Raw genomic sequence first — 21,302 nt, forward strand, 5'->3', positions numbered from 1 at the left:
GGATCCCAGGTGTAGGAGTCAGGGCAAAAGGTAGAGGTGGAACAGAGCACACCGAGGCTGGAGGTGGAGCCATGGGCTCATCACGCCCAGGAAGAAGTGGCTCCCAGCAGGCCTGCAGTGTAGCCACGTCTCTGAGAGGAGCTGCACCTCATCAGGCAGTGGCTACATAAGCCACGCAAGCCCTACCATCTAGGCGATTCCTCCATGAGACTGAGCACTAACTCTCCCCCTCCTTTTTCCCACAGAAAGCAGCGTGTGACCGACCAGCCCCACAGGAGCACTGCACGGACCCTCTGCACTGGGAAGACGGAAGAGAGCACTCACGGCACCGGAGCACCTACCTGGACCTTTCTCACTAGCAAGAAGGCAAGAAGGTATTGATTGAGATTACTTGTCGTGTGATTCTTCACCCCGTTACACATGCTTGATACTTAACGCGCAGTATGTAGATTTTGCTACTAAGGTTATTAATGCAAACATTTATCTGGATAAGGGCAACATGCCTGTTGCCTACATTTCGAGTATTGACCTTACACTGTACTGCATTAAAGGCGCATGCTGCTCTTCTCAGCTGCTTATTAAAGAAGAGCCCCCCTTCGCTGCTTCTCTTCTTCTGTAAGGGCATGCTGCCCCAGTCTGTGCTATTTAAAAAAAAAAATAAAAAAAAAGTATTTACTTTAAAGCTATTGGGATTTTGCTTGCTTGTTTAGTCTTATCTAGTGTCAGTATCATGTTTGTTGCTAGAGCTGCTTGTTGCATTAAGCTATTGGTTGTTACTGCAAGTGCTGGTATCCGGGTAAACTTGCAACAGCAAGAAGCTAATGTTTAAGCTGTTGTTTAATGCCATCTAATTGTTCTTGAAATATGCTTGCTGCTTATGGCTCATCTGGTTATTGGGAATTGTACTTCTTTAGGTTTTTCTGACCACTGCAACATGCTGTGATTAAGCAAGCAACATGCTTGTTGCATTAAGCTATCGAGTGTATTGGTAAAGAATTTTGTCTATACTCACGCAGGTTATCAGATTGAGGACTTGTATCACAATGAGCGCAAATGTCATTGGGAGGCGACAAACCTGTAAACTCATGAGTTAATTTATTGAGTTATATGCTGTTTTTATAGAGTTTTTAAATGGATGCTAAAGCTTTAGGCCAGGTAGGATCTGCGATCTCTGAACCAGTTCATTTGCTTGCTTCTACGGTTGCAGTACGCTGTGTTTGCTGCAAACTGGCAAACTAGGCTGCAATTCTAGTGGGTTTTCTGCATCTTTAAATATTTTTCAGGTACTGCATTAAGGGGCTTGCTACTTATAAAGAAGAACACCCCTTCGCTGCTACACTCCTCCGGTAAGGGGCTTGCTGCTCTTCTTAGCTGCTTACAAAGAAGAGCTCCCCTTCGCTGCTACACTCCTCCCAAAGGGGCAAGCTGCTCTTCTTCCTTGCTCATAGCAGAAGAGCACCCCTTCGCCGCCACTCTCCTTCCATAAGGCATTTTCAGTTAGATTGCTGTCCACATGTGGTTGGGGGGGTGTTCGGCATATGGTTTGTTTTGGGGGGTTAATTATGCTCTCCCTGCTCCTATCCATGCTAGACTGCATGGATGGGCAGGGAGTGTTGCCCAGAACAGAACCATACCCCCAACCTAAAATGTATGCTAATCATAATTTATCTTTGATGATAGTGGTCCTGACAGAAATGGAGCGTAGCGTTAGTTCTGGCAGGTCACGTTAGTCAAGCTCACCTCAGCTGACACTCAGCTGATCCACGTCTACCTATAGGAATACGACGCCAATCATCATTCACTTTATAAGGTCCTTTCAGTCATTATTCAGGAGCTAATCACCCTCCTCCATCCCCAACTCCTCCTCTCGTCCAGTCAGGACTTGGCATTGGATATTTCTTCTTGAATCAGACCACTGAATTATGTTGATATATAAAATAATCACTTAGAACATTGATGACATCTGCTACATTAATCATTAATGTTGGTTCTGTTCAGTTTACCCTAGGGGGTTTAATTATGCTCTCCCTGCTCCTATGCATGCTACTCTGCATAGATGGGCAGGGAGAGTTGCCCAGAACAGAACCATACCCCCAAACTAAAATGTATGCTAACTGTAAGTTATCTTTGACGATAGTGATCCTGGCAGAAATTACCATTCTGAAACATCCTGTTGTAAGCGCGTTTGAGGAGGTGGTTGGTTGTCTTCTATCGTCGCCGATTCGGGGTCTGATTTCGTCTCAAACCCGGACAACAGTTCCCTGTGAGTATCACCAAGCCACAGCATGCTACAGCATACATGAACCTTGTTACCTGTGGTTGACCTGGCCTTGTGAAGAGAAGAGATTGCTCATGAATATTAATTAGACAGGCCAAAATCGAACTGTTCTTAGCAGACCTCCTGAGAGAGGAGCTGTAAAAATATATTGAGATGGTTTTTGTTAGTCTGTTCCTGGCCTGGTTATACAAGATTTTATCCCCACTTCTGTAAGCATCCTCTTTTGCGTGATGAAGCTGTTTGAGTTTCCCAGTAAACCACGGTTTATCATTATTAAATGATAAGAATGTCCTGGTAGGAATGCACATATCTTCACAGAAACTGATATATGAAGTTACAGTCTCTGTGAGCTCATCCAGATCGGTGGCTGCAACTTCAAAAACACTCCAATCAGTGAGGTCAAAACAGGCTTGTAAATCACGCTCAGCTTCATTAGTCCATCTTTTAACAGTCCTTAAAACAGGTACAAAGAAGAGCTCCCCTTCGCTGCTACACTCCTCCCAAAGGGGCAAGCTGCTCTTCTTCCTTGCTCATAGCAGAAGAGCACCCCTTCGCCGCCACTCTCCTTCCATAAGGCATTTTCAGTTAGATTGCTGTCCACATGTGGTTGGGGGGGTGTTCGGCATATGGTTTGTTTTGGGGGGTTAATTATGCTCTCCCTGCTCCTATCCATGCTAGACTGCATGGATGGGCAGGGAGTGTTGCCCAGAACAGAACCATACCCCCAACCTAAAATGTATGCTAATCATAATTTATCTTTGATGATAGTGGTCCTGACAGAAATGGAGCGTAGCGTTAGTTCTGGCAGGTCACGTTAGTCAAGCTCACCTCAGCTGACACTCAGCTGATCCACGTCTACCTATAGGAATACGACGCCAATCATCATTCACTTTATAAGGTCCTTTCAGTCATTATCCAGGAGCTAATCACCCTCCTCCATCCCCAACTCCTCCTCTCGTCCAGTCAGGACTTGGCATTGGATATTTCTTCTTGAATCAGACCACTGAATTATGTTGATATATAAAATAATCACTTAGAACATTGATGACATCTGCTACATTAATCATTAATGTTGGTTCTGTTCAGTTTACCCTAGGGGGTTTAATTATGCTCTCCCTGCTCCTATGCATGCTACTCTGCATAGATGGGCAGGGAGAGTTGCCCAGAACAGAACCATACCCCCAAACTAAAATGTATGCTAACTGTAAGTTATCTTTGACGATAGTGATCCTGGCAGAAATTACCATTCTGAAACATCCTGTTGTAAGCGCGTTTGAGGAGGTGGTTGGTTGTCTTCTATCGTCGCCGATTCGGGGTCTGATTTCGTCTCAAACCCGGACAACAGTTTCCTGTGAGTATCACCAAGCCACAGCATGCTACAGCATACATGAACCTTGTTACCTGTGGTTGACCTGGCCTTGTGAAGAGAAGAGATTGCTCATGAATATTAATTAGACAGGCCAAAATCGAACTGTTCTTAGCAGACCTCCTGAGAGAGGAGCTGTAAAAATATATTGAGATGGTTTTTGTTAGTCTGTTCCTGGCCTGGTTATACAAGATTTTATCCCCACTTCTGTAAGCATCCTCTTTTGCGTGATGAAGCTGTTTGAGTTTCCCAGTAAACCACGGTTTATCATTATTAAATGATAAGAATGTCCTGGTAGGAATGCACATATCTTCACAGAAACTGATATATGAAGTTACAGTCTCTGTGAGCTCATCCAGATCGGTGGCTGCAACTTCAAAAACACTCCAATCAGTGAGGTCAAAACAGGCTTGTAAATCACGCTCAGCTTCATTAGTCCATCTTTTAACAGTCCTTAAAACAGGTTTAGCTGATTTCAGTTTCTGCCTGTAGGTCGGTATAAGATGAACCAAACAGTGATCAGAGAGCCCCAAAGCTGCTCGTGGGACATTGTGATATGTGATATGCATACTTTATTGCTGTCTCTGGTGGGACACGTAATGTGCTGCTTGTATTTTGGCAGTTCACGGGAGAGATTTGATTTGTTAAAATCTCCCAGAATGATTAAAATAGAGTCTGGTACCTTTGCTCCATTTCAGTTATTTGTTCGGCCAGCTGTTGCAACGCGTCGCTCACGCACGCATCCGGAGGCATGTACACATTCATGAGAATGAAAGAGGAAAAATCCCGCGACGAGTAGAAAGGTTTGCAGTTTATGATGAGTGCCTCTAAGTTAGGACAGCATACCTTTTTCAGCATTGTTACATCTGAATACCAACTTTCGTTAATGTAGAAACACAATCCACCACCTCTGGTTTTCCCTGTTAACTCGGCAATGCGATCCGCTCTGAACAGCTGCTAGCCCGGCAGATGAAGCACGTTGTCCAGAATGGCTTCACTCAGCCAGGTTTCAGTGAAGCACAGTGCAGCAGAGTTTAAAAAATCCTTGTTGGTGCGGGTGAGAAGAAGTAGTTCATCCGTATTGTTAGGAAGGGAACGGGCATTTGCGAGATGAATGCTTGGGAGCCCAATCCGAAAGCCGCGCGCGCAGAGCTTAACCAGGGCGCCGGCGCGTTTTCCTCTTCTGCACGCGCATTTGAACAACACAGCTGTGCCTCCGATTAGAATGTCCAACAAAACGTTCGAATAATCAAAAACTTGAAAAATATTGTCTGGGATGTGTTGCTTAATGTTAAGGAGTTCATCTCTGGTAAAACTTATAATTGTGGAGCTCAGCGTCCTGGCTGACATTTGCGGCGCTATCTTGATCGACCAAACGAGGTATTTAAAATTCACTGTGGTTAGTGGAGTACATTTTCCATGCATCAACAGAACACAGGCATATCAGAGAAATTGTTTCTTCTTATAATCTCAAAACCTTTCATGAATAATTCCTTATCTGCAAATATGTCTTCTAACAGTGTAAGTGTGAGAGAGCAGATTTAAAACGACATGAGCATTTACCACAGCACTGCACATCACTGTTGACCCCTTTTAACTTGTGTCATATCACAATCCCTCTTGTAAAGCTTCTATAGTGGATCCATATGGTCCCTGTGCTTGAGGCACATCAGTGGTATTCGTTATTTAGAAAGTGAAGGCCTCACACTATCCAGATTAACTCCTATAATACTTCTAAAGCGCAATTTTATGTTAAAAAAACACCTAAACAAACAATCAGAAAAGAAAAATGCAGATAATACTGCTTATGGCAGTATTTTTAATAGTGTAAATTCAAACAGGATGGTGTATTGTGATAAATCTGTACTCACATGATAAAAACAGTATTAGCGTTATTACCAGTTTAACTATGGGAAGACTGGGGCAAGTTGTCACAAACACTCAGTAACTATAAAGATTTTATAATATATAAAAAAAAGTTTTTTTTTTTTTTTTTTTTACTTGCCTCTGTTACATGCCCTCTATCTTTTATCCTGGGAAATAATAAAGTGCTGCAGGCATTACATATTTTTGTCAACCTGGAAGTTCACATCATCCTGATTCCCTCAACAAAGACCCAATATGATTGTCCTATTGGCTTTTTTATTACTGCAGAAAATAAGCTTGTGACCAACAGAAGTTTATGATTATTGCATGTTTTGTTCATCATGACGATCTTCACAAATATTCACAACTTAAATGCATTTTGAAACCTAAATGAAATTGCTAGTACATTCTGGTTGCCAGATGCTGTTTTTCTGGCTGAGCGGATGGGGCACTTTAAGCTTTTCAATATCAGTGTCTGTCCTGTTTGAAGAGATATACTGTATTTTTTTTCTTCTTTGTATACTGTATAAACCAATTCATGCAAACTTTCTGCTGAGCCATGAACTGCTTTGCCTTCTGAAAAGAAGAGTTATGACACACACACACACACACACACAATTCACAGTAGCAGTGCAGACAAATTGACTGAGGGTTTTCTGTTCGGTCCTTGTTTACAGTGCCAGAATTTCTTGGCATTATAGTGTGTGAGGACACCCGTTGGCATATTTTGGCAGTTAATAGAATCATTTCTTGTAAATGGCTTGTACGGTTTCACTGTATGCTAGAGACATTCGCAGAAGATAATTAGCTATTAATATTTTTCTCCTCAGACTGCATGACACAAGGTATGTCTTCAAGACATATTTAAAAAAAAATACAGCTGCAGAGTTAAAACTGCAGAGTTAAGTAAATTGATTTTTGAGAATCATAAGTCCAAAAAGCATATTTTTCCATTGGCAGCAGTTCAATTATTTAATTAGTCAGTTATTTATGTATTTATGGATGTATGCATAAATGCTATATCACAAAAGAGTTCATTTTATTATACAAGATGATAATGATATGTTATGATATTAGTCAGCTAACTCGATTTTTATACTAAACCAAAACCACATTTTCTTTGATTTGACGCTTTGGTGAGTGTTAATTCCCCCTCTATTGTATCTGCTTCTCTTCGCTCTCACCCACTTCTCCTCTTTGTATGTAAATGATGCTACAGACACTTTAACATCCTGTCTAGACGACATATATATCCTCCAGGACAGTATGCGCAACAGCTCTGGTTATCTGATGTTCAATTTCCATCACAACATCAATAATGAATGAAACATTTACTGTTAATTTACTATTTTTATTGATCACATGGGAAGAAAGACACAGTTATTAAAAACTGCATTGCAGAAAGATATAAAAGCCACTTAGGTGTACTTAAAGAGAGAGTGCACTTTCATGACTGTTTCTTAACAACATTGAAGTACAGTTTTAGAAAAGTGCATTTTATGATAATGCCAAGTACTATTTTACAGTGTATTTTAATCCATTATGTTTAAATGATATTTTGTCATATCTTTATTTTGATGTGTTGACTAACATACTAAAGCACGTCTTATAATAGTATAATATAATAATATAATTTCAAATGTGTCGTTATTTGAGATGATATTTTAAATATTTTAAATGCACCAAATTGCAGCTTCATCATTACAATGTGTAATTACTAGTGCTGTCAAATGATTGCATGCATGTTTGTGTATTTATATATACATAATAAATATACACAGTACACACACACAAATATATTTTGCAAACAAAAACTTTTGTTTTGGATGCAATTAATCGCGATTAATCGTTTGACAGCACTAAGTAATTACAAACATTAACAATGACATTAAAGTATATTTTTGATTATTATAAATGCTTGTCAGTACAGTCAAACAGTTAACATTTAAAAGACTATAAAATTAAGTATATGTAAATAAATTACATATATGTACTTAAGTCCTACTTTAGAGGGCAGGAAATTCAGCTAATTGCAGTTAAAATAAAGTTAATCTATAACACATCTTAATTTAATTGCAATTAATATGCAATTAAGTGTCCAAAAACATTACATTCTGTATTTCTTTTTCACAAGGGCAATGCTAATAATAATAATAATAATACTAATAATAATAATAATAATAATAATAATAATAATAACAAACAAACAAACAAACCACAAGGACAAAACACATATTTTCCCATTCTAAAAGAAAATGTGGCAGGTTCATTATTAACAGAAGCTTTTTTTTTTCATTATTAACAGAAGGATTTTTTTCTGCCTTTTACATGAGAGATGATTCTCATCTAAAATATCACCCATGTTTCATGTATGCAGATTCTCCAGTGTTAATGATTCTGTCCAGATTTGTTATCTTTTTTATTTTATTTTATTTTTGGTGGGGGAAAAAAACTAAACAAACAAACTGTATTTTGTCATATTTCTGAGGCAATATTGTTTGGTGTCCTAAATTTCGGTACATTCCTATTTCAAGACATTTACCTCCACCTCTATCTTTGTTTTTTTTGTTTTTTTCACAGACAACACAACACACCATCAGCAGTCAATGCCCCACAAACAGCCACCACCCACATGCAGCTCTTTATCTCCTTTCACATGGGCTGATGTCTCTGAAACTCTCCTCTCTAACCATCCTACCTCCTGCATCCTTGACCCTATTCCCTCTCATCTTCCAAGCTCTCCTACACTCCTTCCCACACATCATCAACACTTTTCTTCTGAATGGCGCTTTCCCCACAACATTCAAGCAGGCTCAGGTAATCCCACTGCTAGTGGAAAATTACAGACTGCTCTCTCTCCTCCCATTCATAGACCCTCAAACACATTGTTTTCAGCCAAGCCTTTTCTTTCTTTACAGAATAACCTGCTAGTCACTGATCTATATAGATTTATAATAAAGATCAATGTTAGCTGTCCTGCAGTTCTATTGAAGAACCAATATGAGCACAGCAACTGATGACATTCAGCTCAGCCTATTTGTTTATATAACTGTCAAATATAACTGGATCTTCTGTTGCAAACTATGTATGATGTATGCCGAATTCATTTCATGTGCATAAATAAGTAGATTGATGTGTGCATCCAGTGGGCACTTTATCTTATGAGGGCATGTGAGAGTATTTGTGAATCACAATAAAGTGATGCAACTGGTGATGGTAGGTCACATGACAATATTATGAATGTAGTATGTCGAGATTATTGAATAAACATAATCTTGGAATAAACAGACGATATCGTCTGCTGGTGTGGACGCTAATATAGTTATCTTTATAGTTATCGTTCTTGGTGTGAACGAGCCTTTAGACTTTATACTGACACCCATGCATGGATGCACAGAAGTTGTTTTTTAACAGTAAAGATGGCTATCTTTTTTTTTCCTTTTTTTGTCTCATTCTACACCTATCCATTTAATGAATCTTTGGATTCAGTCCTAAGGTTTTTTTTTGCGTGGTTGTGCTGGTACGCAGCTGCTTGCTGCATTGCAGCTGTGTCATTTAATGGTGAAACAGCTGTGGCCGTCGTCAGATTACAGTCAGCGCTTGATGCCTTGCTATTTATTTGTGATCGGTGTTTGGGAGCTGTGTGTCATTGTGATTTGTTTCACCATTCCAGCTCTTATTCATACTGTTAGCACAGGTGGATCAGCTTTTTGTGATTTCATTATGCTGAACTCTGGCTCTGTACGGTTTAGTTGTGTATGTAGAATGCATACTTTACAATAAAGTCCCATTAGTTAACATTAGTTAATGCATTAACTAACAAGCAATAAGAAATGATGGGCTCTATGTGGATGCGACCCTCTTCATGTAGTTTGGTGTGAACGAGCCTTTAGACTTTATACTGACACCCATGCATGGATGCACAGAAGTTGTTTTTTAACAGTAAAGATGGCTATCTTTTTTTTCCCTTACATGTCTGTTTTTCTCAGTCTCATTCTACACCTATCCATTTAATGAATCCTTGGATTCAGTCCTAAGGTTTTTTTTTGCGTGGTTGTGCTGGTACGCAGCTGCTTGCTGCATTGCAGCTGTGTCATTTAATGGTGAAACAGCTGTGGCCGTCGTCAGATTACAGTCAGCGCTTGATGCCTTGCTATTTATTTGTGATCGGTGTTTGGGAGCTGTGTGTCATTGTGATTTGTTTCACCATTCCAGCTCTTATTCATACTGTTAGCACAGGTGGATCAGCTTTTTGTGATTTCATTATGCTGAACTCTGGCTCTGTACGGTTTAGTTGTGTATGTAGAATGCATACTTTACAATAAAGTCCCATTAGTTAACATTAGTTAATGCATTAACTAACAAGCAATAAGAAATGATGGGCTCTATGTGGATGCGACCCTCTTCATGTAGAATAATCATAATCTCAAATGAATGTACATCATTTTTAGCATTTGTTAAAGGAATGGTTCACCTAAAATAATTACAATTAGCTGAATATTTCCTCAGGCCATCCAAGATGTATATAAGTTTGTTTCTTGATGGGAAAAGATTTGGGGAAATGTATCATTCCATCACTTGCTCACCAATGGATCCTCTGCAGTGAATGGGTGCCGTCAGAATGAGAGTCCAAACAGCTGATACAAACATCACAATAATCCACAGTGTACATAATAAATAAATCCATCAAGACTGTTCAAGCCATTCCGACTAAACTAGTCGTCTATATCAGTATTGCTGTCTCCAGTGAAAAGTCGCTTTGTCTAAATCAGTAGAGAGAGTGAAAACAGTTCAAAACAAATATGTTAGTGGATTTTGACTTGAGAGGACAATAGGAGATGGAATTTTTCTCTGGTCGTTACTATGGTTTATAGGCTGGTATTTTAACAAGAAAAAAGTAAAAATGGTGTAATGATGGATTTGTTTCTTACAGTGGTGGACAGAACGAATTACAACAACTCATGTTACAGTAATTAAGTATTTTTTCAGGTACTTGTACTTCCGTGAGTAAATTTTTAAGTCTGTAATTTTGTACTTAAGTACAAATTAAAGGGTTAATTCACCCAAAAATGAAAATTCTGTCATTAATTACTCACCCTCGTGTTGTTCCAAACCCGTTAGACCTTCGTTCATCTTCGGAACACAATTTAAGATATTTTTGATGAAATCTGAGGGCTCTCTGACCCTCCCATAGACATCAAGGTAACTACCATGTTCATGGTCCAGAAAAGTACCAAGATGATCGACAAAGTAGTCCGTGTGACATCAGTGGTTCAACTGTAAAGTTACGAAGCTATGAGAATACTTTTTTGCACAAAGAAAGAAAAAAAAACAAATTTATTCCAGATTTTCGTCTGTACTGCGTCACTTGTGGACGCGCATCCATGACAGTATCATGACGCGAGCGTGTGGCGGTGTAATTAATGACAGAATTTTTCGGGTGAACTAACCCTTTAATCAAATTAATCAACTTCACAAGAGATGATGGCCTTCCCACAGACCCTGGGCAGAGCGGCCACTCATGACCGCTCCCCAGCCCGTGAGAGAGGCATCCGTCGTTAGCATTACGCGACGACAAGGAGCCCCTAACGTCGGGCCTTGAACCAGGAACCAACGTTTCCTCCACATGTCTAAGGCACGTAAGCATCGCCGCGTGACCTTGATCATGCAAAGCGGATTCCCCCTCGGGGAAAATCCTTTGGTTCTGAGCCACCACTGCAAGGGTCTCATGTACAGCAGGCCAAAATGTATTACGTTGGACGCCACTGCCATCACGACCAACAGCCTCAGAAACTGTTTGACAGTGAGTGACTGGCCTTCTCTGACTTCCAGTGTTGAGGGAGGATGGAAACATGGAAATAAGTGTCCCTGAGATCTAGCGTAACAAACCAGTCCTCGGACTGGATCTGAGATACTATCTGCTTGATAGTGAGCATCTTGAACCGAAGCCGTTTGATAGCGCGGTTCAGGAGACAGAGATCTAAGATCCGACGCAACCCCTCCATCCTTCTTCGGAACGATGAAGTAACGGCTGTAGAACCCGGACGCTCTCGAGAGAGAGGAGGAACACGTTCTATCCGGGCGGCAGCTGGGATTTTCGCTCGTCGGAGCTCACTGAGCCCTGAAGCACCGAGGGTGGCAGGGGTATCAATAAGCCTCCGTGAGGGCACTTAGGAGGATTGGGCACCGTATACTGAGGTGTTCTCCTTTCCTCCCCCGGTGGGCTGCCCTCAGGGACCTGACAATGGTAGGACCATTTCGCGAGGTCCTCTTAGACAAATAACAGTCCGCAGATCTGTTTTCGTTCTAGAAGACCCCAACTGAGAGCATCGCCCCGACCCCCGATCTTTCTGTGGAGGGGTGCGGGTTGCAACGCTCTGTTTTTGAGACTGGCGATATGAGGAGCTTTATGGCTTGGGCTGCTGCCGCTCAGCAGTCCCACCCCTGAGCAGGTCAGCCTGGTATGCTTGTAACACCACCATGGTGTGCAAACATGCGCCAGCCTGACCTACCGCCGTATAAGCTTTCCCAACCAGACTCGATGTAAGCCTAACGGGCCTGGTTATGCTTGTCTAATTATTTTTAGGACGAGCTTCCTGTTTCTAGGCTGGCCAAGCGATATTTAATTTTGGCGAATGCACGAACACACCCCATAATCACGAATCACACCTCATACGCGAGGGACTGTGGTGGCGAGTCCACAGTCTCCTCGGTCTCGACACTCATCACATCCACCTCCTCGGAAGAAGATAGATGAAGCGTCTGGCTCTCTGGATCTAGCGGGCGAGGACCGAGAAAAGGACGAGCCCGTCTCGGATCCCTCCGTAAAATCCAGCCGCGATCCCCACGACAACAGTCTGTGCTGTGCCTCGGCAACAGACCTCCTCGGAAGAAGATAGATGAAGCGTCTGGCTCTCTGGATCTAGCGGGTGAGGACCGAGAAAAGGACGAGCCCGTCTCGGATCCCTCCGTAAAATCCAGCCGCGATCCCCACGACAACAGTCTGTGCTGTGCCTCGGCAACAGCGGGACCGCTGCCAGCGGGATCGCAAGCCTGGCCGCTCTCATCAAACGCAGCCAGGCGAGAGTGGAGCGTGCGCAGTGAGATGACAATCGGCTGCTCGAAAGCTGACCGTGCATGCTTCGCTCCTAAACAAACGACACACAAATCGTGTGTATTCCCTGCCGCCAGATATCGTGGGCAGGGAGAAACACAGCGTTTGTAATGCCGTTCGCTCTCCATAGACTTTCTCATTGTTTTATATACTGTATATGAGTGCTTGTGCAGACAGACAACAGTAAATAGACAGACACATACACAGAGCGCTACTGAAGGGCAGAAGCTGGGTGGCGCCCGGCCGGATGCGCTTTTATGCTTTCTGGTGCTTACGTCACACTGCTCGTGACGTCTCGCTGCTCCATTGGACGGATTTGACACGTGCTTCACAACGCGGTCACGCAAGGGTGTTCCCAAAGCGAATCTCGACGCAGCTCGAGTTCCTCAAGGGGAACAACAGACATGCCTGTGATTGGCTACATTGCTCAACGCTATAGAAACACGTTGAAAATAGAAACCTTTGATGCTGTCCAGAGCGCAAACACAAATACGCACTGGATCATTTGTCAAATCTGTTATGCCAATATGCTATTATTACAGCTTCAACTGAGGGTGCTGTTGCTTTCATTTGATCAAGCACCACTGTACAGTAGATCCAGGCCCATATGAAAATATAAACAGCAGTTCAATAACACTTTAATTTAAAGTATTAATTTACCTTCTGTAGACCCGTCTATTGCATTTTGATTGCAAGCAGTATCGGTAATGTCAAAATGTGATGTGCATTCAAATGTCCCGGTGTGTTTTCTCTTTAAACAAATGTTCTAGTCGATACACTTTTTGTACTTCATGGCATTCAAGCCCGCCGGCCGCACCGTTGTCAAGCCTGCCGGTTGCGGCTCTCTCAAGTCCGCCAGTCACTACAACGACAAGCCCACCGGCTGCCCGGTTCACCCGTAATCAGAAAAGGAGAAAGAGGAGAAATGACTTGCTCAGGGCCCTCTTCTTCGCCCGAGAGCGCGCCCGAGTGCTCGCCTCAGTGTTGGCTCGAGTCCCTTAGTCGGCTCCAGTGTCGGCTCGAGCCCCTGAGTCGGCTCCAGTGTCTGCTCCAGCCCCTGAGTCAGCTCCAGTGTCGGCTCCAGCCCCAGAGCTCGCTCCAGTGTCTGCTCCAGCCCCTGAGTCCGCTCCAAGAGCTCGCTCCAGTGATTACTCCTCACCTGTTTCGGTTCTCCCTGATTACTTTCTATGTGTTTATATGCCCTGTGTTTTCCTCAGTTCCTTTGTCTTGCTTTAAAGTTACGTTGTGGTGTTTTTATCCATTGTTCGTCAGTGTTAACCTCTTGGTGTGAAGATAAAATACTCGCCTTTGGATTACCCCTTCGCTGTGTGCTTCATCTACCCACATCGTGACGTGTGTGTGTGTGTGTGTGTGATTTTCTGGATTTTTTTTTCTCATTTTGTCTCTCATAGTTGAGGTATACCTATGATGAACCCTTGGTATACCCTTACAGGCCTCTCTCATCTTTTTAAGTGGGAGAACTTGCACAATTGGTGGCTGACTAAATACTTTTTTTTCCCACTGTATATGTGTATATACATACAGGTGCATCTCAATAAATTAGAATGTTGTGGAAAAGTTCATTTATTTCAGTAATTCAACTCAAATTGTGAAACTCGTGTATTAAATAAATTCAATGCACACAGACTGAAGTAGTTTAAGTCTTTGGTTCTTTTAATTGTGATGATTTTGGCTCACATTTCACAAAAACCCACCAATTCACTGCAGATATTTTTTCACTTGCTGTAAGTGTTTTTAAGTAATAAATGGAAATCAAAGATATATGTGTATGGCTGTGTTCTATTTTGGATCCCCGACTTGATTTAGTGGTTTTTGACAATTCATTAAATATCAACAGCTAAGAAGTAACTAGTACTCAGAGTAGTTTTTAAAAAGAGTACTTTGCACTTTTACTTAAGTACTTTTTAACACCTGTACTTTTACTTGTAATTGAGTATTATTTTAGCAATGTAACAGTACTCGTACTTGAGCACACATTTTCAGTACTCTTTCCACCACTGTTTCTTACAAACACACAGCTTTTTGCTTCACAAGACATTAACTGATGGACTGGAGTGGTGTGGGTTACTTGCAGATTATTGTAAAGTTTTTTATCAGCTGTTTGAACTCTCATTCTGAAAGCACCCATTCACTGCAGAGGATCCATTGGTGAGCAAGTGATGAAATGTTAAATGGTAACACTTTAGAATAGGGAACACATTCACTATTAACTAAGAGTTTTCCCTGGACAAACTCCTAATTTGCTGCTTATTAATAGTTAGTAAGGTAGTTAAGTTTAGGTATGGGGTGAATTAAGGGATCTAAAAATACAGTCATTCAGAATAAGGCATTAATATGTGCTTTATAAGTACTAATAAACAGCCAATAGGCTAGTATGATAATAAGAAACTAATTAATAGCTAAAATTTGAAGAATGAGGAAGCAAACTCATCTACAACTTGGACAGCCTGAGGGTGAGCAAATTTTCAGCAAATCATTCCTTTACGTGCTGTTAGTTTCTTTATGTGTAAAAAATAAATAAATACTGAGTACGCCTTTAAATCACTTTGTACACAAGTGCCTGCCTTTCTAAATGAACAAATGCAAATAAAAAAGTGTCTAAATACATTTTGGAGCCCCTGTCACTGAATCATCATCCACAAACAAATTAAATTCCATTATTACTATAAATTTAAAAACTTTAAACATTTACCAAGAGGACACTGTTTAACACAAAAAAGTATTCTCTGTATATCAGCATTGCATGCATGTGAAAATAATTATGTATTCAGCCATACAGCAGTAAACAACTTGACAAGAGTATAGGCTAGTATGATAATAAGAAACTAATTAATAGCTAAAATTTGAAGAATGAGGAAGCAAACTCATCTACAACTTGGACAGCCTTAGGGTGAGCAAATTTTCAGCAAATCATTCCTTTAAGTGCTGTTAGTTTCTTTATGTGTAAAAAATAAATAAATACTGAGTACGCCTTTAAATCACTTTGTACACAAGTGCCTGCCTTTCTAAATGAACAAATGCAAATAAAAAAGTGTCTAAATACATTTTGGAGCCCCTGTCACTGAATCATCATCCACAAACAAATTAAATTCCATTATTACTATAAATTTAAAAACTTTAAACATTTACCAAGAGGACACTGTTTAACACAAAAAAGTATTCTCTGTATATCAGCATTGCATGCATGTGAAAATAATTATGTATTCAGCCATACAGCAGTAAACAACTTGACAAGAGTATAACAGGCTGAACTCTCCTTCATCCCCACTGTGAGTATGTTGCCTTTATCAGGGCAACAAACAACATGAAGCATCTTTTTAACTGCTGTATGAAGCCACTTGAGGTGCTGTCTGTGGTTTTATTGTACTCTACTTGTTTAATATTCATTACTTCTTATTTGAGATTCATCATGTTTCTAGCTGTTTTTAAGGAAGAGTGGCAAGTTCTGTTATAAGGCATCTATAATGAGGTACTTCAAAAAATATATATTGCAGACAATTGCATCAGAGCTCAAGTATTAAATGGAACACAGATTGTGATGATGTTCAGTGGCACTTGCTGAACTGGTCCTCTAAACCAGTGCTTCTCAAACGTTTCAGGCCAAGAACCACCTCTAATCCAATCAGATTTAATATTACTATCTAGTCACAATAATATTTTCATTCACTTTGAGTGCTAGGAACTGTAAGCAATATGCACATAATATAATTTTATTCAATTTTAATTTGATTAAACAGTCTATACAGTAAGTAAGGAATGTTTGCCATAATGTTTAAATTTTGGTTGTTTTAGAGGCAGGCTTATTTTGCCTTTATATAGCTTTCTTCTGCTCTTTCATTTGGCAGCGCTCAATGTGCTAATTTCCTCTTTTTTCTTCATTATATATAAATAGTCTCCACTAAACACTGAGCAACCTATTTTGCTTCAAGTCCTTTTGTGACCTGTTTGAGTTTACTTTGTAATTTTTTTTTTTTTAATAATTCACTGTTCACTGTTCTAGTTGCTTATGTTCTTTAATTAACCCTAAGCTAATGGGGATGTAACAGATAACAGAGCCACTTTTAAAATTTCTGCCTGTATGGAATTATTTACTCCTAAATGGAACACAGATTGTGATGATGTTCAGTGGCACTTGCTGAACTGGTCCTCTAAACCAGTGCTTCTCAAACGTTTCAGGCCAAGAACCACCTCTAATCCAATCAGATTTAATATTACCATCTAGTCACAATAATATTTTCATTCACTTTGAGTGCTAGGAACTGTAAGCAATATGCACATAATATAATTTTATTCAATTTTAATTTGATTAAACAGTCTATACAGTAAGTAAGGAATGTTTGCCATAATGTTTACATTTTGGTTGTTTTAGAGGCAGGCTTATTTTGCCTTTATATAGCTTTCTTCTGCTCTTTCATTTGGCAGCACTCAATGTGCTAATTTCCTCTTTTTTCTTCATTATATATAAATAGTCTCCACTAAACACTGAGCAACCTATTTTGCTTCAAGTCCTTTTGTGACCTGTTTGAGTTTACTTTGTAATTTTTTTTTTTTTAATAATTCACTGTTCACTGTTCTAGTTGCTTATGTTCTTTAATTAACCCTAAGCTAATGGGGATGTAACAGATAACAGAGCCACTTTTAAAATTTCTGCCTGTATGGAATTATTTACTCCAGACTGGTTACATTATCAATAGGTTACGCTTAAAATTCAGTGCTGAAACCAGACATTCTTAATTTAAATCAGGTCACTCTTAAATCTTGTCTTTAAGGAATATAATTTGAGTATAGAATATTATCCTGCTTTTTACATTGGCCAGGTTCGTGTATTGCTATTGCTCTTTTTCTATGCAGAGACTACATTTATGTTGTGCACACTTTGACCAAAGAAATTAACATCCCCCAATTCTAAATAATAATGTGGGATTGGAAATAAAACATTGGTGAAAATAAATCAAAATTATAAAATATATTGTACCTTAAATGGTGCATATTAATACTTTAATGGTACATATTAGTACCTTTTGAAAGGGTACTGCCTTGTGTGCTCTAAACTATTAAAATATGTTTGATATTAGGGTTTGAATATGTACTCAACATTGTTAAAGATTTTTTAAAAGGATTTTCTGTAATACAGTACATTTTGTAGTCATAATACCAGGTAACAATCATCTACCAAAAGGATCTTTAATTTTTAATATGTAGATTAGATGATCCTTGAGAGAGCACCAACATTGTTTGTTTATTTATTATTCATAATATATTATATTATGTTATATACTTTTAATTAGTTCTGCATGCACTTAGACTCTTATTAACTCCACTCAAACAATCAGTTGGGGGCACTGTATTAATACATGTCAAGGTCTAGGTCTAGAAACAGCAAACTTTGTCCTTACTCCATATGATTGAATCAAAATTGATGAGACTCCATTAATATCAGTTGTGGCTCATCGCAGTCTGCCAGTCAGCCTCCCTCATCACAGGAGTGAGCTGTAATACTTACAGAAAACATAGACATCCATTCTAATGTTGTACATGAATTTAGTTTAATCAAACTTTTACTTGTTTGAAATTTTCTTATCATCCTGTTTCCTGCAAGGAACTATCCCCTAAGAGTTAGATCTGTCCCCTGTCAAGACCTAAACAAAAGGATATACTTTAATGGTACATATTAGTACCTTTTGAAAGGGTACTGCCTTGTGTGCTCTAAACTATTAAAATATGTTTGATATTAGGGTTTGAATATGTACTCAACATTGTTAAAGATTTTTTAAAAGGATTTTCTGTAATACAGTACATTTTGTAGTCATAAAACCAGGTAACAATCATCTACCAAAAGGATCTTTAATTTTTAATATGTAGATTAGATGATCCTTGAGAGAGCACCAACGTTGTTTGTTTATTTATTATTCATAATATATTATGTTATATACTTTTAATTAGTTCTGCATGTACTTAGACTCGTATTAACTCCACTCAAACAATCAGTTGGGGGCACTGTATTAATACATGTCAAGGTCTAGGTCTAGAAACAGCAAACTTTGTCCTTACTCCATATGATTGAATCAAAATTGATGAGACTCCATTAATATCAGTTGTGGCTCATCGCAGTCTGCCTTACAGGAGTGAGCTGTAATACTTACAGAAAACATAGACATCCATTCTAATGTTGTACATGAATTTAGTTTAATCAAACTTTTACTTGTTTGAAATTTTCTTATCATCCTGTTTCCTGCAAGGAACTATCCCCTAAGAGTTAGATCTGTCCCCTGTCAAGACCTAAACAAAAGGACATAAAATCACATGTTTTAAGCACTGATACATTGTTCTCCATGGAAGTAACATAATGACAAATGTCTTTGAAACAAAAAAACACTCACTGTTGAATTGCAACTGGAAAAAAAATAAAATAATGCATTGCATTAACAGTGCTTGCATTTTATACCATGTATTTTCAGGGCTTGATTTTTTAGCATAGTTATAACATAGTTGTTTATTTAAGCTGTCAATATTTCAATTCAAAACATTTCACACTCATTTTCATAATTAAAAATTCAATAATTCATATTCACCTTTCAGAGTTCACTTCCAAAACATTCAGTCTGTTTAAAAATACAATGTATAATATTCAACAGGCAATTTTCAGTCCATTTTATTTTACTTTACAAATGTTCTTCAACTAATTCAGTGGTTCAAATTTAATCAAACTTTTACTTGTTTGAAATTTTCTTATCATCCTGTTTCCTGCAAGGAACTATCCCCTAAGAGTTAGATCTGTCCCCTGTCAAGACCTAAACAAAAGGACATAAAATCATATGTTTTAAGCACTGATACATTGTTCTCCATGGAAGTAACATAATGACAAATGTCTTTGAAACAAAAAAACACTCACTGTTGAATTGCACTAACTGGAAAAAAAATAAAATAATGCATTGCATTAACAGTGCTTGCATTTTATACCATGTATTTTCAGGGCTTGATTTTTTAGCATAGTTATAACATAGTTGTTTATTTAAGCTGTCAATATTTCAATTCAAAACATTTCACACTCATTTTCATAATTAAAAATTCAATAATTCATATTCACCTTTCAGAGTTCACTTCCAAAACATTCAGTCTGTTTAAAAATACAATGTATAATATTCAACAGGCAATTTTCAGTCCATTTTATTTTACTTTACAAATGTTCTTCAACTAATTCAGTGGTTCAAATTTGGCAGATAATTCAGCATTGCATGTCCGGGAACTGCAGGAATAGCAGTAGAGTACCGATGCATGATATGCATCTGCTGTTAGTCCCTCACCAGCAGGTGGCGCAAGCGGGTGTTGATGGATACCAAAGCAACAGGTAGAGCAAGTCATTCACAAAAACTGATCTGCAGAAATGGAGCAAGTGGAAGAAGTTATGATTATCAGGGCCAGTATGTATTTGTGGAAAAGCTGATTAGGATTTAAAAGCTGTGTTTACGTTTAAATCAGCATCTTCGGTGTCACTTGTTTCCCTGTGAAGCCACGTGTAAGCAGCTTTCTCTACCAAAGGAGATTATAATGCTATTTTCCCCAACACTGATATACAGAACTAATTACATCTAAGATATTGATTTCAGTTGCTTAGTTTCCTTAACTTTATATCATGGCTTGTGTGACACTGAGTTGTAATACTGAGGTTTCCCTCTTACACACTCCACACTCCAGGATTCCCCAACGACGCTTAAAGTGTTAGTTCACCTAAACATGAAAATTCTGTCATTAATTACTCACCCTCGTGTCGTTCTAAACCCGTAAGAGCTCCGTTCATCTTCGGAACACAAATTAAGATATTTTTGATGAATTCTGAAAGCTGTCTGACCCTCCCATAGACAGCAATTTAATTACCACAATCAAGGTCCAGAAACGTAGCAAGGAGATCGGTAAAATAATCCATGTGACATCAGGGGTTCAACCGTAATTTTACGAAGCTACGATAATACTTTTTGTACGCAAAGAAAACAAAAATAATGACTTTATTCAACAATTCGTCTCCTCCGCATCACCCTGGTGCCATTTTGGAGAGTATCCACTGAACGCAAACAGCGTATGCTATTCTGTGTCTGTAGTTGAGACTGGATAAGACTGAACTTGGTCTTGAGTCTGAGTCAAGAAAGAGACACAAAGATAGTCTGAACTATGTAAATATGCTTTTCTTTTGGGTAAATGAAGTCTGATTTTGTGTCAGTGTCACATGAACCTCCACAGAGCACACACAGTGTACTCTGGTCCAGAAACACGGTAGTGCAGAGTAGGCATGCTTGAGTCAGCACAGACCCAAAAAGGTATCCACATCATTGTAGTATATCATTGTAATGTACCTAGAGGTAGTTTCCATCCACCAGATCATACTGGCTGCCATGGAGATGTTATTGTCGTTGAGCTATGTGAAGAAAAACCTCCTTTATCTCCTGGTTTATGGCCAATCTCTGTAAACTCTGTAAAGTCCTCACACTTCCAGCAGTTTCACACCATTTGAGCTGTTGCTTGCCCATCTGCCTGGAGGCTTCTAAATGTCGCAAAAAAGGCCTGGCAGTAGAAGCCATGTTCTTACAACCCCCCCCCCCCCCACACACACACATCCATACACAATTATACAAATAAGAGTCTGAAATAACAGGTTGAAATCA

The sequence above is a fragment of the Sinocyclocheilus grahami genome, unplaced genomic scaffold, assembly GCF_001515645.1.
Source record: "Sinocyclocheilus grahami isolate Dianchi unplaced genomic scaffold, SAMN03320097.WGS_v1.1 scaffold495.1, whole genome shotgun sequence".
In the NCBI taxonomy this organism is placed as follows: Eukaryota; Metazoa; Chordata; class Actinopteri; order Cypriniformes; family Cyprinidae; genus Sinocyclocheilus; species Sinocyclocheilus grahami.